Here is a 23,950-nt window from a genome sequence, read left to right as displayed (position 1 = left end):
TTCTTCAAAGCTTGCTAATTCTCATGAAAGAAATAAAGAGAATTTCATGACAGTGACCTATTTTTCACTTTGAATATCCCAACTATTGGTGAGCATTTACATTAAAATATTTGAAGTTTAATAAATTTTGCAAAATGTCCTGGATGTTGAGGGATGTAGTGATGAACTCAGAATTAAAAAGTGGAGATTGTCTTCTTTTTCTTTGAAGCTCACAGGCCTATGAAAAAAAAAGCTTTCTAGAGAAACTTAATTTTTTTAATCTAATTTGTACACATTTCTACAATTAGGACAGCTGTAGGTTCACCCCTGGCAAAATCTCTCTGCTGGTAACCCAGCCACATGCTGATTAATCCTTATTTCATGTTCAAATGACCATGATATTTTGGTCAGCTGGCGACAGAGCGGTCCAGGTGGTAAAGGAACAAGGACTGAACAGTATGAGCAGCGTTTGCCTTTTTCTCTCCTCCATCCCCCTTTTCTATATATTATACTTTGCCACTTTCTCTGCTCAGCACACAGGAATTTGCTGGATGCATCCATGAATGCAGAACCCACTGGAATCACGACATTTGCTACAAATGATCCAGCTAGTACCAGGGAAGCAGAAGTTATGACTGTGTAACAACCACACTGTGAGGAGGAACAAGACTGAAAACCACTTTCCGTAAAGGGAAGGATTTGAACTGGTGTTGGAGATGTGCAAGGCTCTGTTATTCTCCCTCCTTAAGTTGTTGACAGGACACAGTCCCCTCTCTTACCTGTCATTGAAAGGTCCTTCTAGTTACACTTATGGCAGTGTAACTTTGTACCAACATCAACCGTGCACTGTAAGGCTGCTGAGGTTTCCAAAATCCACCTTTTTTATTTCTGCTAGTTCTGCTTCGTATCCTTTGTGAGAAATAGAAACCCAATCGGGCAATTTCCAATCAGAATTTTATTATATGATAAAAGCAATTTCAGCGCTGGGTGATCAGGGAAGGGGTCCAACAACTCCCAACGCCTGTCACACCCAAAGAAGATAGTTGTCCTACATTTATTTCCAGCTACTTCATGAATATTCATTATACATAAGCATAAACATTACACATTGTTGAGTCAGACATTCAACAGATGTTTTTGCTACAAAGTTATAACTTTCAAGAAAGGTCCTATTATCTAGCATCCATAATATATTGTCAAATCAGACACTCTGCAGATGTTTGCTTGCTACAAAGTTATAAATTTCAAGAAAGGTCCTATTATCTATCTAACTAAACAAAATTGTCTCACTATAAATCCTACACAAGGTAAAAGGGAGGTAACTTGTTTTATCTCTTTATAGGGGCCCAATTAAGTTTTACGACTTGTTTTTCTTTTCTCTCGAGGTCATATTGACCCTTCACTGTTTCCTCTTAATCAACTCGAATTATTTTCTCAATTTATCACAATCCCTCCCCTCTTTCTATAAAATCATTAATTCGAGTTTTTTGCTCTAATCTGGACAATATTAATTTGACATTTTCTTCGTCCCGAGAAGGTGGAGTTTTGGTGACTAACAGTACTTTGGCACTTTGAGCCGTCTTTGGATCTATCAGCATTGCTGATATTTGCATTCCTTGTACCACAGAAACTATCAATCTAATGAAACAAGGGCTGTCATCAAAGGTCCATTACAAATCCAGCACTTAGGTAAATTTAAGGTTTGAATAATATGTTCCATTAGATCAATATATAGGTTAGTTCCATAACTCGGGAGTTGCCAATCTTCTCCTAGCTTGTCTTTCAATTTCTGGTATAAGTCACTTGTGTTGAAAGGCTTTCCTTGTGCCGTTTTTTAATGAAGTTTGCACCCTCTGTTTTATTATTTCCTCCCTTTTCATGTCCTGCCTTCCACCACCGTCAGAAATGTCCCAATGGCCTTCTTGAGTGGAACAAATCTATTCCTCTTCCTTAGGACAACTAAGTCCCAGCCTGGTTCCCCCTTTTATTAATTTTTGCTACCCATAGTTGCCGAGAACCCGTGTTGCAAGTGTTCAGTTGTCTAGAGCCATAGCAGACTTTGTTGACAAATGAGTGGTAGCTTAAGCTTTGAATCATACGGCCTTTATATCGTGTAATTTGGTAGCATTTTGTACACTCGTCAGACTGGACGTGAGCTTAAAAGCAGCAGAGTATCCAAAAGGGTCCAGCATAACTTAAGCCTCCACGGCCCATGCCCAAACGGGGTTGCATCCCGTGGCTGGCTGTCAGTGGCAGGTTCAGAGGTTAACCTGGTCTTGCCCCTTTTAGATTTTCTAATTTAATTAAGGCCCAGTTTTTCCGTTTCCAGGTAAAGGTTCACTTTATCTCACAACAACGGATTCTGTCAACAAAATTATTCCCACTAATTAGTCAATATATAAATTGCTAGCCATTGTGACATTCTTTACATGGGATCTATAAAGTTAAAGTCATCCAGCGGGCAGTCAATTTGGGCTGTTTCTTCAGAGAATTTCTTCGCACTGTATCTTAATGCTGCATACCAGTCAGTTTCAAATATTTCCCAATTTACTGGTAATAACAGTTCTCACCCACAGAACAGCTTATTTATCTGTACTGACTCCAATTGGGGTTGACCTCCTTGTGTGTCACGACACACAGGGCAATGTATATGTCGGTTAAAGGCCACACAGGACCATTTACGGTGACAGTGCCTACACTGACACTCTACCCAACCATCATGCTGAGCCCACGGATGTTTTATACAGCGTATGCGATCTGGTGGTGGTGGTCCAGGAGTTAGGGGATCTTCTTTTTCAAGGTCACAAGCTAACGCCAGGATTAGGTTAACTAAACGATTAGTAAAATATGCACCTGCCCCTCCACTCTGCCAGGGGATGGCTCCTTCTTTCCAGGAAACAAAACGCTGTCTCCTAAGAATTTGTCCTGGGACTAATTGAAACTAAGATCTCAGGCTAGGTTTTATACAGAAACTTTCAGGAAATACTTCTCGGGTCTTTAAGTCTCTTTGTTCTGGGGATAACTCATTCCAGCCTTCGATATGTTTTCTCCATTCAGGTGATGGATTCATAAAGGTCCTTTTTGGAGTTTAAGTCGTAGGTCCCCAGGCGCTGACGACACAGTCCACTCTTTCAGAGGTGATGGAGCAACAAGTCCCTTCACTCTGGTCGCGTGTTTGCATTTGCAGTTGAGACACGTGTCTACTCCTGCATAAAAGTTGTTCTCTTGGCTTCTCAGTTTGAATTTTAGTGGTACAGCTTCCAGGGTTGTTTGCTGGAACAAACTGCCTGTGAACATTTAACTCCCGACACATTGTTAGTTTACATTTAAGACAAAACTCCTTTCCGAGTTAGGGTAGGAAATATTCTTTCACAAGTTATGAGCCTGCAGCAGTTTTAAAAGACAGGGGATGCAAGGGTTAGTAAATAGTTTCTTTTCCTTTAGATAGTTCTCACAGTTTTCAAAGCATCACCTTATTACCTTATGATATATATATTGCACCGGTGGGTTTTAGTTTTTGTGTTCGCCGGGAATTTACACTGCTTTTGTCTTCCCTCCCCTTTCGGTCTGATGGGGGAGCGGAGGGTCCCGAGTTAGACTGGACTGGGACTCTAGCTACTGCCACCGCTCTTTTGTTCTCTTGCAGCCTCTGCCCCCCAGCCGATCTCTTGCTCGCAGCCGCTAAGGTGTTATGAGTTGCTCCGCTCGTGTTGGCCACAGCCAGGGAATAATTTGCCTTTGCCCCTGCTACGGCCCCCGCTGTGTCTGCGAAGGTGGCAGCAGCTCCTGTACTAAACTTAGATTTTGCCTGTCCCACAGTTGGATTTATCCTTTCTGTGCGCGTGGTTAACGCTGTCCCGGCACTCGCATCTGCTGTCTCTGCCTGGACCACAATAGCAGGAACTAAAACTTCTTCACTAGTCAGAGCAACAACTAGGACTAGCTTTTCCTGTCTTCGCTTTATTGTGCTCGCCACAGTTTTAAACTTCGGGATTGCTTTCTGCTCTAATTTCGCTCTCTCTGTCCCCAGATCTTTTCCTGTCACATACATTCCCACTGTATCACACACAGGTAACACTTTTTTTTTCTTCACGGCGCCAGCCAGTTCTGTCGCCATGGTAATGGCCATTCCGGAAGCCTCCCCTGCTCTCTGAGCCGGGAGTTCTGTTGCCGCAGTAACGGCTGTTCTTATAATCGCCTCACCGTCCACCGTACTAACTTTCTGCTTTCTGTTCTGATATACTGCCCAAGCTATCTCTAATAATTTCTTCTTTATATCGTTTGTGGACTGCCCCACAAACAGGTATACCAGCTGTTTCTTTCCCAAGTCTGATTCTAAATCAATATCAATATATTTTCTAACAGCATCTTTCAATCTGCTCAAAAAGTCTGTGGGCTTTTGCTTTTGCCTGGTTTCATACATTTTGACCCAACTTATTTCTCTTGTCGTTTCCTCTACAACAGTACAGCCCGCAGCAAACTTTGGGGTCTCTCTTGCACTTTCTTACACTCTCTTGCACTCTCTTACACTCTCTTGCACTTTCTTACAGCTCTCATATCAGTAGCGTCACCAACAGAATCAACTGCCTGAGCACCCATCAGTGGTGCTGGGCTACTCGTTCTCAGAAACACCTCTACATTTGGGGCCGTCGCCCCCCCTGGGGCCGACGCCTTCTCTTCACTGCTACTGATACAACTATCAACCTTAGCTGTTACTAGTTTCTCTACTTTTGAGCTCACTTCTGCCGTTGTTATGGCAACTTTATCTACCCCGGCAAAGCTGCCAGCTGCTGCAGAGCTACAGACTGCTTCTCTGCTAGGTGGAACAGACAGGGCAGACCCCGCAGCCATTGCCCCTGTGGGGCCGGGAGTTTCTCTTGCTGTTACTCCCGTTGCAATCAAACTAGATGTTATTTCTGGGCTAGCCAGCCCCGCAGCGTCCGCGTAAGCCTCCCTCTGCTCTGCCGCGCTGAAAGCGGCTTCAACAAAAGTTGATTTCACCTGCACCTCTGTGCGTACTCCAACTAAATCGACAGGACCCACTCCCGCTGGACCCGAGCTAACTTCTCCAGAGGCTTTAATTTGCCTAATCCCTCCCGGTGCAGCCAGATCCGCACCAGGGGGTCCTTCAATGGCTCCTTCCTGCTCAGCCAGAGCCGGTCCAGGAGGAGCAACCACCACCCCGGCAGCTCCAGCCCCCCCCACCGCTGCTGCAGCAGGGAGTTCGATTTGTGGAACTCCCGGGCTACTCTCTCTCCTGTCAGGTGATATCAACATATCTAAATCATCCTCTCTGGTGTTCTTAAATAGGATTTGTGGGATAGGAGCAGCTTTGACTCGATCTTTCTTTTTCCCTCTTTTTCTAACTCTATTTCCGATTTTTCTGCCTTTTCTGAGCTTCCATTTCTCTTACCTTCCACCCCCAATCCAGGGCGTGTTAATAGGAACAAAAACAACTCTGCGTATCAAATTTCCCGCCACCTCTGTTCTACATGTAAAAGCGAGATTAACTGAAACACTGTGTTCAGTTCAAACGGACCAAATTCCGGCCATGCTACTCCTCTCATTTGTCCAAACAACGGCCAAGCATTTAGAGACAGCCTACACAGCTCTTCCTTCTTTAAAGATGTCTCAGAACCAGCTAACGTCTTTCAATGTTTTAAAACCAAACTCAGGGGGGATTCTTTAGGGATCTTAAATTTTGAATCCACACCACCCATGCTTGCAAAACAAAAGCAAACCACAGTCACACACTGGGTTTCAAACTTGCTACCTTTAGGTTACAAGGCTGTTTCGCAACCTCTCGGCTATTTACCGAGTCACACCGACTGCAGAGCCCCACTGGCTCTCCCATAGCGTCAGAGCACCGGAGGGCGTCCCCTCCAAACCACACAGCCCTAGGCTGACCCGCTCTGACCTGGGTAACTGGCAAACCCCCGTTCGCCTCCCCTGAAAATTGACTCTCTAGACTGTTCCGAGGGCCCAAGTCAAATTTTTCAGGAATCCGTGCCCCCTATCCCGGGACACAAAACTTTCCCGCAGCTGCTAACTAACCAGATAGGTACCGTTTCCTTATTTTTCTTTAGTCCACCCAATCATGCAGTACTGAATCATTTTTGGTTTTTCTTTATTTTTAGTACTCTCCCTCTTTTCTCAGTTTAAAATCCTTACCCCTAGCGGACTGTCTAAGGGTATATCCGGCAATGCCTGCCTGCTCCTTTCCTTCCTGGGGCAACTTAATTTACTAATTCCCTGCCCCATATTCCCGAGGTCCCTTCTAAAGTTTTCCTACCTTTCCACCGATCCTCTGGGATCCCCTCTAAGATTTTTCACCGACTCAGTGGTCCCTTCTGAAAAACTCCCACCGACCCCAGAGGTCCACTCATCAATTCAACCGCTTCGTCCCTTCACCTGCCGCATTCCTCACGGAAAAACGGAAACGAGGTTAGAAGGACTCCACTATCGTGTCACAGCTACGCTGCGTCTCATTCATCATTCACTCCGACCTCTTTATCCGCCCCCCGAAGTGATACTCACAGTCCGTTGTTCTCACTCGGGTCTTCGTGCACAAGAATTATGGGCTTTTTGCTGCAGCACTCCAGGAGCTTTTAATTCCTTGCTTTTATCATATACATGTGTTACCCTTGGTCCTTGTTGAAATATTAGGCCTGTGAATAGGCCGCTGAAAAGCAGCGGGCGCGCTCCTATCTCAGGCGCTAAGTATCTCCCAGAACACAAAGGGTATCACGTCGGGCGAAGTCACCAAGTTTGTGAGAAATAGAAACCCAATCGGGCAATTTCCAATCAGAATTTTATTATATGATAAAAGCAATTTCAGCGCTGGGTGATCAGGGAAGGGGTCCAACAACTCCCAACGCCTGTCACACCCAAAGAAGATAGTTGTCCTACATTTATTTCCAGCTACTTCATGAATATTCATTATACATAAGCATAAACATTACACATTGTTGAGTCAGACATTCAACAGATGTTTTTGCTACAAAGTTATAACTTTCAAGAAAGGTCCTATTATCTAGCATCCATAATATATTGTCAAATCAGACACTCTGCAGATGTTTGCTTGCTACAAAGTTATAAATTTCAAGAAAGGTCCTATTATCTATCTAACTAAACAAAATTGTCTCACTATAAATCCTACACAAGGTAAAAGGGAGGTAACTTGTTTTATCTCTTTATAGGGGCCCAATTAAGTTTTACGACTTGTTTTCCTTTTCTCTCGAGGTCATATTGACCCTTCACTGTTTCCTCTTAATCAACTCGAATTATTTTCTCAATTTATCACACCTTCAAGCCAGTACACAAGAACAAAGCTTCAGCAAAGCCTACCTAACATTTTCTTTTGTTTCTGACATCATTAGCCAACGTAAACCAAACCATTAACAGGCATCTAAAAATATTTCTGGAAGTTTTCACGTGCTCGCTGAGGATTCCAAAGTTTTCTTTGAGGGAGACTCAGGGAGAGTCTAGAAGAAGATTTTTGGTCCAGGAAAAAAAAATAAATAACGCAGCTGAAGCCCAGGCACCGCTGTATGAAGCAGATTGATTAACCTTAGTGCTGCTGCGTTCCCACTGGAATACCCACTGGAATGACACGGGAATGCCGCCGGATTTCCTACTGGCCGCCCGGAAGCGGCTCCTCCCGTGACTCCCAGCGCGGCAGGACCGCCTCCCGCTTCCAGCCGGCACATCCTGCCTGGCCTCGCCTCCCCTCGCCCGCCCCGATCCATCCCGGCCCGCCCCGATCCCACGCGATCCTCCCTCCTGCCCGGGTGAGTGCGGGGCCGCGGGACGGGAAGGGGCTGGATGGAGGCGGCGGGAGCCGGGAGGGGGGAGCGGGGACACCGCGTGTCCTCGGAGCCGCTGTGCCCGGCGGTATTCCCGCTGTGCCCGGCGCTATTCCCGCTGTGCCCGGCGGTATTCCCGCTGTGCCCGGCACTATTCCCGCTGTGCCCGGCGGTATTCCCGCTATGCCCGGCGTTATTCCCGCTGTGCCCGGCGGTATTCCCGCTGTGCCCGGCGCTATTCCCGCTGTGCCCGGCGGTATTCCCGCCGCTTCCCAGGGAGCTGCCGTGGTGTGGGAGGGAACAGCCGTGGCGGGGAGCAGCTGCTCCCGTGTGGGGTTCTGCGCTGGGGTTTGTCCTCCAGCCCGGCACGGAAGGAATTGGGGGTGCTGGTGGATGGAAAGTTGGGGTTGAGCTGGCGCTGAGCTCCCAGCCCAGAAATCCGGGCGTATCCTGCATCCCATTCAGCGGGCCGTGGGTGAGGGAGGGGGTTCTGCCCCTCTGCCGCGCTCTGGTGATTCTCCACCTGGAGCGCTGCATCCAGCTCTGGAGCTCCCAGCGTGAGAAGGGCACAGACCTGTTGGATCAAGTCCAGGGAAGGCCAGGAAGATGATGAGAGGGATGGAGCAGCTGCGGAGACAGGCTGGGAGAGTTGGGATGGCTCAATCTGGAGAAGTCTCTGTGGAGACCTCCTTGCAGCCTGTCAGGACTTAAGTGGTGCAAGAAAGATGGAGAGGGACTTTTTATGAGGGCCTGTAGCTGCAGGACAAGGGGCAATGGGTTTAAGCTGAACGGTTTAGGTTTAGACTAAATGTAAGGGAGAATTTTTTTCTGCTGGAGGGTGGTGAGGCATTGGCTCAGGTTGCCCCGAGAAGCTGTGGATGCCCCATCCCTGGCGGTGCTCAAGGCCTGGTTGGATCCTGTTGGATGGGGTTTTGAGCAACTAGATCTTGTGGAAGGTATCCCTGCCCATGGCAGGGGGCTTGGAACAGCTGTAATAACCAGCAGAATGCTACAGAACAGCACGTGTTGTAAATGAAGCTGCGTTCTATGAATAGTAAATATCTGAATGTAACTTCTTTAAATCAGTGTGAATGAACTGAGAGGTTGGTACAATGGATTTAGGTCTGGAATTCAAAACTATTAATCCAGGCTTGGTTGCATTTGTGTTGCTGTCATTTGGGGATGTCAGCTTTAGATCTTGGTGCCTTCAGCAGCATCTTCAGAGCTTGCTGTCAGTCAGGGACTGATTTTCAGTCTTTAATTTTTTACACGTTCCCTTGCCTCATGCTGCAGTTGGGAATGTTCATTCTCTCAGGAAGGAGGTGATGTGAATTCCCTCCTGCAGGGCTGAGGTGACCCTCGGTTACTGTTGAGGGACAGGCTGTGCAGGAGCTGCTGATGAAACACTGCCCAGGAGTTAGTGGGCCAGCAAGGGTGTCCTGCTGCACAGAAGAACTTAGTGCTGCATGTAAATACCAGAACTGGAGTTTAAGTTTCAAAATACGGGATCTGTGTAAATAAAAGTATCTCAACAAATTGATAGCATTTCCTATCAAATGGGTGTAGGGAGTAGAGCTGTCATTTTTACTTAGAAATTATGGCATCAGCACGTTCAAACTTCTCAGGTGTTGGCTTTCCAGACTTGCACAGTTACCTACCGTTACTTGATTTTCCCCTTAACTTTCCTGAGAATTTGGCAGCCAAACCATTTGTAGATCAACTTCTTTATTTTGGCATAATGGTACACCATCATACTATCTGCCTGGGAAAAACAAAGTAAATGACTTCCAGCTTTAAAATGAAATGTCTGTGCTTGTATGAAAGAATTCTTTTTGTTCTACATAAACAAAGTTTGACAGCTCGACAGGACTGAAAGCAGAATCTTGGCCTTTTAGTTCTTAAACTGGTCAATTTTACAAGTTTTAAACTTGTAACTGTAGTAATTCCAGAGCATCAACAGGAAGGCCTAACAATGTTCCCTGTCTTCTGTAAACTGTTAATGCTTTGGAGCAAATAGTGAGGCTCTGAAACCAGAGCTGTTCCCGGGATACTCTGATATCCCACTGGGTAGGGTAAGAGTTGTTGCTCTGGGCCCGTGAGCTCTTGAGGTTGTGTTGCTGGTTGATTGTTTTGGTCCTCTCTCCTCTTGAACAGGAACCATGCCCAAGAAAGGAGGGAAGCATGCTGAAATGGGAAAAGAAACAGTGTAAACGAGCAAAGCTGGAAGCAGCTTGTTCTCCCTCAGTCCTGAGTTTTGAGAACCCAGACAGCCTCTTCGGGAGCTTGATCTCCCCCATCAAAGAAGAGGTGTTTTTCAAGGAGTACTGGGAGCAAAAGCCACTGCTCGTCCAGAGCAATGATCCCCTGGTGGCTGCTTACTGCCTGTCCCTGTTCCAGCTGTCAGACTTGAAGGAGCTGTGCAGCCAGGGCCTGTGCTATGGGCGAGATGTGAATATCTGCAGGTGTGTGAATGGAAAGAAGAAGGTTTTAAATAAAGATGGCAAAGTGAATTACATGCAGCTGAAGAAGGATTTTGACCAGAAAAAGGCAAGAATACAGTTTCATCAGCCTCAGAGATTTAAGGTGGGATTGTTTCACTGGATATAATTGATGCTGGCTTAATAATGTGGTGTGTTTTGCTTGAGTTGCACTAGACATGGCTTCATCTCTGTCCCCAGGGGAAGTGGTTGACATTGATGACCTGCTGAAATCTTTACATGAGCTGTATTAAAACACAGTTTATACTTTTGCACTGTCCATCATGTTTCACTGCTCTGCAGTAAGAACAAAATCTGATTCATGCTATAATATGTGTAATAATATATTCTTTTTAAAATTTTGCTCTGTCACATAAAAGTTTGGAAAAAAACCCAAATGCACAAAATTGATGATTAGGCATCTGTGCTTAAATTATCCCTTCTGCCCCACTGTTTCCTTGTGCAAACTTTGTGGCTTTTGAGCCACTTCCCTTTAATGGAGGGTAAGGTGTGAAACCATGTGAAATATTTCCAGTGTTCTTGCCAGTGAATTGCACCGTGGAAAGGTACCAGCCCATTTTAGCTGAGTGTTCTCAGTCCTTGAGTTTGAGAACGAGACAGTGGTGCTGCACAGTTGTGTAAAGGACTTGGATTCTTGGAGGTGCTTTGATTCAGGTAGTCTTGAAGGTGTCAACACAATTGAATTGTGAGGTGGACCCAAATAAGATCCCAAATACAAGCTGAGTCCCAGGTATAGTGTTCCTGGCTGCTGTCAGCTTTAATGGCCAAGCTGCACTTGTGTGGATCTGGTACTTGGCACGTTCTGCTGTTTCCCTTCGGTGCCTTGTCTGTCACATGTGGGGTGTGGATGAGTCAAGTTTGGTTTTGAATATTCCCAAATGATTGGAGTAACTGGTGAAAGGTCTCTAACCTTTGTATGTTCTCTCTGGTGAGAGAATGCAGGTCCTGCATGTGCTTATTGTCTTATGGTGTTTTGCTGTTTGTGGGATTATTTTCCTCTGTTCAGCCTTGTCTGTCTGGTTGTGCAGCCTAAAGATGGCACAGGGAAGAGAACAAACCCAGGTTGGGGCACCAGACTTTTTGGCTTAGCAATGACTCTCATGGCAGATCCCCTTTGCATCTCCAGTGCTCTCCTTCAGGAGAAACACTGCTACAGAGCACCTTCCTTCCCAGCCTCTGTGTCCCTGATGTGATCATTCTTCCCAAGCCATGGGGAGGATGTGGGTTGGGCTTGGCTGAGCTCTTCAGCAAGTAACAGCATCTTTTTTTTTTACAACAGGAGCTGTGGAAGATTTTCAGGAGAAGCTGGAGTGCTACTTTGGGTCTCTGGTGGGGTCCAATGTTTACATCACTGCCCAGGGATCCCAGGGCCTTCCTCCTCACTATGATGATGTTGAGGTAGGACAGCACAACCTTGCCTGTGAAATTGTGCATGGGCTTTTGCTGATGGCAGTGTTTGCTGTTGTGTGTGTGCTTCTAACCCTCCCCCCCACTAAACATTATAGGAAAATGGGGGTTTTTTATTTGTGTTTCCTTGTAGTCGTTTTTCTTACATATTTTTGCTGAAAATTTACTAATAGTAATATCTAATCATAATATCATGTAAACTGGGTTTTCCAGACCTGGTATTTCCCTTAGATAAAAAGAGAAGTTTGTTTTCCCAGCTGCAGAAGCTTTCTAGCACCTGTTTTTTCATTTTCACTTCATTCAGCCCCCAAGAATTTACAAGTCCTTTTTCCTTTACTAAGTACTTGCTCTTTCTTCAGCTGGACTGTAACAGCAGACTGGTTGTGCTTGTTGGTCCTGCTGTTTTTAAGAAGTTACTGATATGATGAATTCCTGTGGTCCAAATGCATTTTAAATCAGCTTCTAAAAGAAACATACAAATATACACTGCGTTATAAAGAAAAAATTGGACTATCCCACTTAAACCAAATCAAAAAATCCAATCCTTATATGTATATTTTGCTTTTTAATATTTTCATTTCCATTCAATACACCTGGAGTTTCCTTTTCCTTATGCTTCTTATTCAGCAGCCTCACATCCAGCATTTCTAACTCATGCCATCTACCCCCATTGGGCACCCTATAGAGGTTTCTGATGCTCTGTTGTGGATAAGCCTCTTTCACCTGAAATTTTGGCTATTTGTGTGGCAGATGTTCCTTTTGGGTTAGTTCTCTAGCACTTACTTAAGTGACTGGAGAGAAACAGGGATTTCCAAATGCCTGCCTTAGGATAAAACAGATCCCACTTCACAACTCCTCTGTCTGTTGTCTCTAAATAGAGACAAAAAAAAAAAGTTCAAATTTAAATTTCTCTGAATTGCAGCTATCTAAAAATTAATGTGAAAGGAATTACTTCCTTATGGATTTGGATTTATGGTCTTTTGCAGGTGTTTATCCTTCAGCTGGAAGGCGAGAAACACTGGCGGCTCTATAAACCAAGGGTGCCTTTAGCTCGGGAATATGATGTGGAATCAGAAGATAGGATTGGGAATCCCACACATGAGTTCATATTAAAGGTATGAGAATTTCATTGCCTTAGGTGGTCTGGGCTGTGATTGCCAGAAAAGTTAAAAGTGGTCCATTTCTTGAAGGCAGTGATTGTGGCTGTGAAACTGAGGGGAGGGTTTGCACACTGCGAGCACGAGAAATTTGGGTGATAGTTGTCTGTATCCTTTTTTAAAGGTATCCTTTGCTTCTAGTATTTAAATAATGGGCCAAAACCCCCAGTTATTTCTGTAAATTGACTAGTACTCTCCAGGTTGGGCACCCTGACTCCTAGGTCATGTTTGTGGAGTTCTGTGCAGAAAAAACACTGGGTTTGTGTATGGTTCTAAAACATTTTTATGCTTTTACATGCTGCCTGTAATCCCTCAGGCTAATCCTTCTGTGCACTGAGACTTACTGCTGCACTGAACATTGTCACTGTTCTGGTGAATGAGATTTAAATATTTATCCTTGGCTGATAAAGAAAAGCATGAACCAAACCCCACATAAACTTGCTGTATTAATTGCTCTTCCTTTTTCCAAACCTGAAATTCAAGTGTTTGGTTGGTAGTTGATTTTTGGAATAAAAGGAACATTTCATGAAGATTACTGAGTGTCAGCAGGGAATCTGGTGCTTGTCCTATTCTGTTTGACCTGCTTTTGAAGTGTTACTTGTCCAGCTGGTGGTGCTGCTCCATGTTGGAATCCTCAGGAGTTTCTCTGCCTTTTGGCCTGTTATGGAGCCTCTCTCTGCTCTTCTCAGTGTCCAGAGCTGCATTTGGGTGTAGGTGTTTGAGGAATAGTGTGACATGTTGGATGGTGTAGGTGTTTTAGGAATAGTGTGACCCATTGGATGGGATGCTGACATCATGAGCTGTGTTGTTTGACAGAGGGGAATATTCAATCGTCATCGTGTACTGGGTGATGCAAAGTCTAGTAAATTACAGTTCCCTTTTTCATTTCTGGAATATTTTGGACCAGACTTCAGTGCCTTTCATTTTTATGGAATAATGATGGGCTTAAAAGTTATCCAAGTTTTTAATTTATTTTTCTTCTGTTTGCTGTTGTTCACTTCCTGTGACCCATTTCTTCTGGGTGGCTGGTGTCAAAGTTTGGTTGCCTCTTTGTGGCTGCCTCTGAGAGGGATGCTGTTGTTTGACTCTATTTCCTCCCTAAACATCTTTCTAGAATATTTCCTTTCTCCATCTTTCAAATGAAGAGAATTCAGAATACTCTTGGTTGGTGTAGTCCCCACTCTGGTAAGGAAGGCAGTTTTCTTTGACTGTGCTGTCCAACTCTATAGGTGTTTACAGGACAAGCCATAAGTAAACTTTTATTTCCTTCTTGGAGGCAATTTTATGTGCTTTACACCTTTCTTGCCTTGACTTTCCTTATCTAGCTTTTTTTCAGTGTGGAGTTTTAATTTACATAGGTGAGAAGAAAGATAGGGAGGAGGAGGAGGAAGGTCGTACCTGTTTTTTAAGTGCTTTAACTGAAAATCTCAGACAACAATATTGTAACAGATTACCATTTTTATAGAACATTTGGCTTTTCTCGTGGAATACTAGCCTTTTCTTTTGATGTGATCTGACCAAATCCCCATTTCACTGCTCCTCTGCCAGCCCACTGTGTTGCCAGCAGGTCCATCTCAGCTGCTTCTTTGTCCTCTTCCTGCAGCTCAGTGGGAGTCTGTGTGTTCTGTGATGTTAAAAAGCTTGTTTCACGTTTTCAGCAAATATTGACAGCAGGTTGGAAAGTTTAAGGTTCTGAACTTCTGGCTTAGTGTTCTTTATGTTATTAAAGTGTACATTGCAGGACTGCTCCATTTTGTGATTCTAAAGGATATATATTGTCAGACTGCCTACTCAGAGAGTATTTTCTCTGACTGCAATAAGGTTTGACCTGGTGCCCTAAATATATCAATTTTCTTGCAGCCAGGTGACTTACTGTACTTCCCAAGAGGGACCATCCACCAAGCTGACACTCCTCTTGGGACCTCCCATTCAACACAGGTGACCATCAGTACCTACCAAAACAAGTAATTATTCTTTATCTTTTGTTTTGTGTGGCTTTCCTCTGCCAAGTGATGTGTGTGAGTAGTACAGACCTGAGATGTGGTGAAGTTTTGGGGCTTGGGGGAAGGAGGGGAGCAAGAAGACTGTTGTTGTTTGAAGCAGCCTGTTTGAGAGGTTTTCATGCAGCAAGCTTGATTGCTTTTTAATTGCTTATTTTATTATTTACCAGCTGTAGGCTTTAATGTGGAAAATGCTACAACTGCAAACTCACTTCTGTATTTAAAAAAATCTCTCATCAGTGGCTGAAGTTACTGTTCATTTCATAGCTCAGATAAAGAGTCATGAGTTACTCCTTTCATCACGTTTTCTCCTGTATTTGATAGCCACCTGCACTAATCTTCTGACAGATTTGCTGCCAATTCTTCCTTGCAAACATTTTCTGCTTATCTGTGGGTTTTTTTATCTCCTACCCCATGTATGCCAGTCAGATTTCTTATGACACACTCCCAGTCCTTGTGCCCACACTGTTATCACACAGGGAAATGTTCTTGCCAACCTAATCAGCCTCCCAGATGCTGGGTTTGGAGCCATTGGTCTGAGTTAGGAATTAGGAAGGGCAGAACAAGTTTGGGCATATTCTAGATAACTGTGAGATGAATCTCTGACCACCAGCTGTGCCATTCTGGAAGCCAGGATGGGCTGGTAACTCTTCATCTGGCCACTCCTGCAACATGGAGAGAGGGTTAAGAGGAAGCTGCTCAAAGGTGTCAGTCTTCTTAAAAGTTGGGTTCAGATTATTTCAATTTACACATGTGTTCTTTTATTCAGAAGGTAAAAAAAAAACTAAACCCAAAAAACAGGAGAGGAAAAGGAAAAGCTGCTCTCCTTCCAAGGTTAAAAAGTGGAGTCATGCCCCGTTAAGGCTGTTGGTAATGAAGTGCTGACATCCTGCCTCTGCACCTCCTGTCAGCAAGTGCAGGGAAAACAAGCAGGAGTCCTGGTGCAGGCTGGTGTTCTGACTTGTAGATGGAAGTATGATCTGGAAACATTTCCTTGGCAAATTGAAGAGAAATCCTTGAAAGCAGCTGTGGAGGAAGTGCTGGTGGAGGTGGCACTTCCAGGTATTTTCAGGTTTGTCTGGGCCAGATCCCAGCAGGAGAGAAGTGTGCACATGTGGGATAAGCAGGGCAGTTTGGAAAAGCAGTGAGTAGCTGAAGACAGTTGCTGGCAGATGGAGACTGGGGGCAAAAAAAGGGAAGTAGTGAGGAGTAGATGTCTAATTCCTTTCACTGGCCAGAGTTCTTCCCTCCCACTGTGTAGCAGACAGTGGAACACTTGAGTGGAGATGATAAAAAAATATTGAGAGTACAAAAAGTGGCACTTTTTCTTTTTCCTAAACTAAAGTAGTGTCTAGAGATCAGAGCTGACAGCCAGGAGTGCTGAGGGAGAACAAGAGCAGAGGGTGAAGTGTATGTTGGAGGACAGGCCCTGCCCTGCTGCCTGCCCTGGGTGGGTGGGAGTTCTGCTGGCAGCCCTGGATGTTTGTCCATTAAATCAGCCTCAGGATGTTGGGAGGGAAGAAGGTCACCCATGGACAGGGCAGCACTTTGGCGTGAGCCTCTTCCTGCCCAGGTCGACTCAAGCTGGGCCCAGAAGGTGCAGGCAGGAGTAGGATCCTCCCTCTCCTCCTCTGGTTTATTGTTACAAGTGGGGAACAGAAGCACAGGGATCAAAGCCAATGTTTTTGGTTAAGTATGTAGGCTAAGAATGGGGATTTAATGCAAACAAGACACCTACAAACTGCCTGTCAGGTGTCATTAAAATCCCTGCAGGCATCTTGGTTTTGGGGTCGTAATTAAGTTTCTAGTCAAGCTGAAAACTGATGCCCTGTTGGATTTGATAACCCTGGGTACGTTTCCTCCTTCAATAGAAATGTCTCAAAAGCACATGAAGTGACAAAACCAACCCCACCCACTTCACTGTGTGCAGTGGGGCTGTATGTGCCTGTGGCTGGATGATAAAGACCCCAGGAGGAATTCATCAATCACTTCAGCTGCAGTCACTGATAAATGGCAAGCACCTGGAAGCAGAAGAAACTGGACCCTTCTCAAGCCAGTTCCTTCCCTCTGTAGAAGTGCCACTGACCTGAGGGTGGTGAGGACACACATGTGCAGAAGCCTTTGCCTGAGGCTACAGAGCAGTAATGGGAGGGCCAAAGGCACTAAGCAGATTTGGAATTCTCGGGGTTTCCAGCCCATGACACCAGTTGTGATGTCTGTTTTATTTCAGTGCAGCTATTTCAGGAACTTTTTGTTTGTTTGTTTCTTGCTGTCCATCAGCTCTTGGGGAGATTTCTTGCTGGATGCAATTCCTGGCCTGGTGTTTGACACAGCAAAAGATGACGTGGCGCTGCGGACGAGCATCCCGAGGCAACTGCTGATGGTAGGTAGGTGGGACTGAGGGAATAATGGTGCACCCTGGTGGAACTTCAGCACTTGATCTGCTCTGAAGGCTCAGTGCAATGGCACTGCCTTGTCTAGCAGCCCAGCCACTTCTTTTGAAGTCTTCAGGATGACTCTTCTGAGGTTGGCTCCATCTCAAGCATTGCCTAATTCATTACACTGCTTTTCTTTCCTGTCACAGTGTCCTTGTATGGCTTGTTTCCTTCTAAAAGTAATGCTATTTGCTTGGGATCTGTCAGACAGGCATAATTCCTCTGAGGCCAAGCTTTTCAGTCTTTAAAAGTTAGTGGATATGTAAATTGTTGTGTGACCTCTTTATGGTGATCCTGTCGTGCTGATCAGCTCCAGGAGGAACAAGTGTCTCTTCAACTGCATTTGCTTGTCCTTTAGCATTGCAGTAGCCCCAGAGCAAGGGAAAGTGAGCTTTCATGGGGAATGTGTGAAACAAACCAAGGTGGTTGTTTTGGGACTAAGTGTTAACCTTGGAAAGATAAAAGAGGAGTGTCCAGAGTTTTACAGCATTTCTGTACTGGCTTAGGCCTGATCTGTGCAACTTGAATTCATGTGTGGATATTTAGCAGGTGAATGCAGCTGACTCCACCAAAAAGCTGAGCAGCCTTTTGAGGAGGCTTGCAGACCACCTGGACCACACCAGGGAACTGAGGTCATCTGACATGAAGAAGGACTTCATTGTGCACCGGCTGCCGCCTTGCTTGGGATGTGACTCCGATTCCTTGACTCCAGGTGGGTTTTGAAGTTACTAAACTGGCTGATGCCATGGTAGAGCTGTTGCTAACTCTGCTCCTCTTGGGACTTTTAGTATTTTATGGTATGCAAAGATCCCAGTCCAGCATCAGCTTCATGTGCCGTGAGGCCCCACGTGTGTGTTTGCTCCCCGTGTCTAGTGGGAGAGATGACACTCCCTTAGAGTGGAATAAAGATTATCCTAGACTGGAACTGGCAGCTGTGATAAACTGTATCCCGAGAGCATTTAACTGGTAGCAGTTTTCCCTGGGCTCTAGCTTGCTATTTATTATAGTTATTTGCAGACAGGAAAGGTGAGAGAATTAAAAAATCTCTTTCTCCTTGCCCCCTCCACAACAAGTTGGAGGACATGTGGGTGTTGAAACATAGCTTAACAAACAGTCCAGCCTTGAGAGAGTGGGGAGAGCACAGGGGGGCTCAGTTTAACCGTTTGTCTGGTTTTCTGCCTTTCTAAGGAGGATTTATTTTTCTTAGGTGGGAAATTGCCAAAAATAGACAGCAAAATCAGACTGCAGTTCAGAGATCACACTCTCATCTCCGTGGAACCAGATCAAGAGAATGCTGTGGGTACAGTGAAGCCACCTCTGTACATTTGGGGTGGGCTGGGGAGTGCATGTGAGGCATGTGAGTTGTTGCTCTCCTGTGCAAAAGGTCTGTAAGGGTCATGCAGTTACACTGAGCTGGATCCTGCATCCCATTAGGATTTGTTAGGATACTGTGGGGTTGTTTGTTGAGTGATAGGGCACATTCCAACCTTCTGGAGGGGGGGCTTCAAAACTAAATTCAGCCTATGATTCTGTAGGGGAGGTACATGGCTTTTGTCTCAGGTTTGATGGGGTAGATCATTACAGCAGCTAAATGGCCTCTACAGGTCTTGATAATAGGTTTTTTTTCTATTCTTTGTATTTAAGAACAGGAATAATTTATAAAAATAGGTTTTCTCAAGAGAGGGAATTCTGCTGGTTGCAGCTGCTGCTGTGGCTGCATTTAGTCTTCACTTCTGGGTTATCTCTGTATCCAAGCAGGTGCCAGGGGCACTACTAAGTTGTTCCACAACATTGATCCATGCATCTTGCATTATGCTGTGTTTATACTGCTTCTTATCCATGAAGGTTTTTTAGTACGAAATTGTAGAAGTGCTTTTTATCTCACTTTAAAAAAAAAAAAGGGGGGGGCGGGACACACAGCAAAGATTATCTTGTACAGTTTGGGGTTTGTTTGGATGAATTGAATGTTTCCCAAGAAAAACACACCGTAACTTTCTGATTTTTCCCTCCATCTTGCTTGTGTCCATATTGAGACTGTGTAGGTTTTGGAGACTTTTTCCCCCCAATTTTTGGGCCACCTTGCCTTCTGATGTCACACAGATCAACCCAGGATGACAGGACACATGGAAGACTTGTGTCCACAAATTCCATGTGCAACCTGCCCAGAGAGCTCTGAATTGCTTTGCACAGCTCTGACCAAGGACTGATGATGGGCATGTGATTTTTAAGAAACAGATCAGTATCAGACTGGAAATGTGTTGAGGCACACCTGTTCATTACTACTTTCCCTTAAATGGCCTGTTTTCTGTACAGCATCACTCCTGGGACTCTAACAGGGGCAGTTTTAAGGCAGAAGGTGATTGTAAATAAATTTTCAGAGGTGTTTTGGAGAGTCCCTTATTGCTGTCGGAGGTGGCTGTTGGAAAATTCCTTTGGGAGGGTGACTTGCATGCTTTGTTGTAAGAGTGACTCCAGAATTAAGGAGCATTGGCAAGTGCAGTGAGATGAGTCTGAGGCTGTGGATCACATGTAACTGTTTCCTCCCTGCTGTCTTTTAGGATGAAATTCGCAGGGAGATGGTTTATGTGTATCAGTCCTTAAGGAACAGGAGAGACACTCCCATGATGGGGACAGATGACACTGCCAGTGAGGATGGCACGGCCCAGGTTTGTTCCTGCAGACACACCAAAAATTATCTTTCCATGGTGGGTTTTGCTGCCTGAGATGAGCTTGCCCAAAATGGCAGCAGGGCCTGGGTTCTGCCGTGATCCTCAGCACCCAGAACCTTTCTGCCCAGCCCTGCAGTGCCCAGATGAGCTGAGGCTGCACCAGAGAGGCAGTTTAACAGTGGAACTGAGCAATGTGATCTCATGCTTAATTAAACACTCGAGATGTTAACAGGATTTCTGGTGCATGCCTTATGGCCCAGTGAGCAAAGCTACTGGAGCAACTAAAACCGGCTCTTACTGGTGTGTCCTTAGCACATCCTCTACTGAGGCTACTGGATAGGCCAGCAGATATTCCCTAGGGATCACTGCCATGCTAAACCCATGTTAGAATCTGTATCCAATGGAACACACTGCAGGGGTGTTCATTTTAGGGTAGGGTGGGTCAGCACTGTGAGTAAAGACCTACCTTGTTCTGAAATGTACTTTTCAGGTTGTCTCTGTTCCTGCTTGCAGGTACAGTGTGCTTTTGCTGGGTCATAAATGCTTCCTAAGCATGGCTTTGAGCTTTGGAACCTTTATTTCTGCTTTTTTGGCAGTGAGATGCTGTGTCTTAGCTCTGTGATCCGAAACACTCGAATGGCAAAACAGGGCACAGTCTGTCCTTGTCTCGGTAATTACAGCAAGGCATTTGCCTGGCACTTATTTTTCTTTGGAAGTGAATCTCACTGGTCCTCCAGAGCTGAGGTTGTACACTGGCACCTGAACAACATGTGCAGATCCCAGAATATTCCTTCTTGCCCTTGAAGACTCCAGGCCTGGGAATGGAGCTCCTCTGTGGTTGTGTCAAACTATATCCAAAGACTGCGTGTGGCAGCTAGAAATAAACTTCTGTGAGCTTCCAAAAATCATGGGTAGGGCTAGGCAAGAGTGTAAGTTTAAGGCTGCTTAATTCTTCCATGTGTAAACCACAGGAGAAAGCCACATGCTGTAAACATCCCCACCTCAAAAAGCGTGCTAGAACACGGAATAGAGTTCAGCATTTTCCCTACGAAGATAAAACAGGCCTGGATAAAACCGAGTCTTCTGGAGAATGCTCTCAGTGACACCAGTGCCATGTGGGAAGGGAGCACATTCCTGCTGCTCCCTACCCACAGCCTCACACACTGCTGTGCAATAAGGACACTGCTCTCAGCTGAAGGATTTTTTTCTGTTTCTTCTTCCCCAGCAGACTCATGGGCTGCGCTTTCCTTTGTCATACTTGGAAGCACTGAAGCAGATTTGGAGTAGCAGCACTGTTCATGTTAAAGAGCTTAACCTCACCTCAGATGAAGAGAAGGAAAACCTTGCCTTGTCCCTGTGGAGTGAATGTCTGATTGAAGTTCTTTGATGCTTCTGTGAATTAGCTGCTCCTCTAAAGGAGTGTTTCTGTCTATTAAGCATCTCCTGAGAGCGAGGCTTATTAAATTACTTTTTTATCCATCCAGCCTCTGGTTTGTGGTGCTGTCTAAACAAATACTTGCTTTTCTTTCCTCAGTTTTAGGAAACTGGGCATGGGGAAAAACAGCTAAGGTGCTCACTGTCTAGTGAGCTACAGCTCCATGTCTGGGGATGCACAAAGTCACTCCTAGTAACACCAATGCTGTGGTATCCCCTTCCATCTGGAGAGCTGCTAAAGTTATACATGGGGCAGGATCCAGAACCTTGGGCATGGAACAGTAACTTGTTTTTTTTCATTTGTAAAGTTCAGCAGCAAGAAAACACGTTTGTTCAGTTTGACTGCCCTGACAGGACAGAAGCTTCTCAGTAGAAGCTGTGTGTGTGTAACAGTTCGTTTGGATACATGTCCGGAATAAAGACAAGTGCCAGAAATATTCAAACGCACAAAATATCTTTTATTACAGTGAGAATAATAATAATAGTAATAAACTTAGCAAGAGGAATTAAAAACTAAAAAGGATACAAAATAACTACCTTATCGGGTGGCATTAAAACAAATACTACGAACAGCATTTAATACAGTATTAACTAGTGAAAAAGGGATACCAAAAAAGGATCTTAACACAATATTATGGATAACACGATATTGGTTAGTGAAAAGGGAAACTAAAGGAAAAATACCATAAACATAAAAGGGGAATTAAAGGAACACTAAAAGGATATTAAAAAGTTTGTTCTCTCAGTTGCTTCCTCTCAATAAACTGTGCTTACCCACACAGACAGGCCAGGGCTGCCAGGATCTGCAGCAGCTGGTCGGTGCCCATGCTTAGCGGGCGTCCCCACAGAACAACACAGTCTCCATGGCAGGATGAGGATCGCTCACCCCAGCAGTCCTGACACCTCATTTTATCAGCTCTACATTACACCACGTAGGGCCAGTACCCAGTATAAGGTGATGCCTGAGTGGCAGCCAAACCCTGCCTGTTCATCACCTGATAGCAACAGTCCGTGCGTGCCCTGCTGTAGGGCAAGGGGCCAGCAACCCCTGCCCACAGAATCTTCCTCCCATCCTCATCTTTCTCACCCCTATGTATGACCTCTACCACTGTGTTTCAAGGGTAGATGTATCTATCTTACAATATGTAGCAAAACCAAGGAAGAACTCAGCTCTGATAATAGGGGATATCAAGCTGACTTGCTAAAAAGCACAATGGACCTTACAATTCGCTTGTGCCATGAAGTTACATTGTACCATACTCTGGCTGGTTTCACATCCTAATATGATTCCTTTCTCACGCCTCTATGCTCCATTGATCATCTAATTCAAAAGTACCCCCCTTACAGACATGAAACAGTTTAAAGTCCTGTAGATGTAGAGATGAAAAAGTCATATCTAAAATGTAGTGCCAGCTTGTTCCTAAGCATTTCCAAAATTCCTTCCCGTCAGGTGCCAGGATGGGTGGGCAGGAGGTGACTTGCTTTATTCAGACCATTCTTGTACGTGTGACTGCTGCTCTTTCACCCCTTTCCCCCTGTTTCTGGGTTGGTTTCTAGAGCTGTTTTTGAAAGAAACACTTTCAATCTCACACGTGAATATTTTCAAAGAAATACAAGACACGAAAATCTAGTAAAACCAATATTTAACAAAATGGTGAAATCACACTCCTTTATGTACTCTGAGCACTCTGCTACTGACAGTTTGTGTACTTCTCCATATACTGGAAATGTAACTAAGGATCAAGAAATTTTCTGTGTATTCTTTATTTCCTTTTCAATTTTTTTTCTGTCATCAAATTGGCTGCAGGATTTGGTCCTGTCTTTGTGGAGGATGAATGCCACTGTCTTTTTATGTTTGATATTTTATTGCTTAGGGGGACTGTCAGTGGGAGGGGGTGGTGGGAAGGAGCCTCCACTCAGGGGCTGGAGCTTCAGCTTCTAAAGAAGGCTGTACTTAATCAAAGAGCTGCAACTCAGGATTTCTCCTGGCCTTCCAGAACTTTTCATTTAGCCAGCTGAGAGTGCCCAGGGCACAGCCAGGTTAATGTTTAACTCTTCCAACACTGCGCTCATCCCGAGGATATCCTGTCATCCTGAGAAGAAGGAAGGGAGATGCTGTGCCTATTCCCTAGGGCTGTGCAGGAAGCAAAACCTTCAAAGCTGTGGCCCTTCTGAAGGAGTTGATCTTGTGTTATTCCTCAGTAGTCAGCACTGAAAATTCTGTATCTGAGACACTGAATGAAAAGGAGAGTTGCTGAGAGGCTTGTTTGGGGGAGAGTGTTTTTTTGGTTTGTTTTTGTGGGGGTCTTTTAGAGCCAAATGAAGGTTGGATGATGAAAATCAGTCTTTTTACAGACAAAAACAGTAAAGGCATTTAAATGCTTTCAGACGCTGTAACCATTTTCTTTTCTTTCACTTTCTCACCCCTTGCAAATCAGAGACAGTTCCTAGAGGACAGGAGAATAAAATAAACAAAACAAGAAATTGTTTTTCTACTCTTGAGGCCTGTGTCAGGTCTGTTTTGAATGCATTTGAATCCTGCTGCTTCCATGCTCTTTTTCAAGTA

At 44.9% G+C, this 23,950-nt stretch overlaps 1 protein-coding gene and 1 pseudogene across 1 annotated transcript in view; both read left to right on the top strand.

Annotated features, from left to right (window-relative positions):
• The window catches only part of LOC135405223 (zinc finger protein 239-like), a 229,329-nt gene that overhangs the window by 174,321 nt on the left and 31,058 nt on the right, over positions 1-23,950 (top strand). The window lies entirely within an intron of this gene.
• Positions 7,671-21,429, top strand: LOC135405225 (ribosomal oxygenase 2-like; annotated as a pseudogene).

The sequence above is a fragment of the Pseudopipra pipra genome, chromosome W (genome assembly GCF_036250125.1).
Source record: "Pseudopipra pipra isolate bDixPip1 chromosome W, bDixPip1.hap1, whole genome shotgun sequence".
NCBI classification, from domain to species: Eukaryota; Metazoa; Chordata; class Aves; order Passeriformes; family Pipridae; genus Pseudopipra; species Pseudopipra pipra.
Note: the sequence above shows the minus strand (reverse complement) of the source record. Positions and strands in the feature narration are given on the sequence as shown.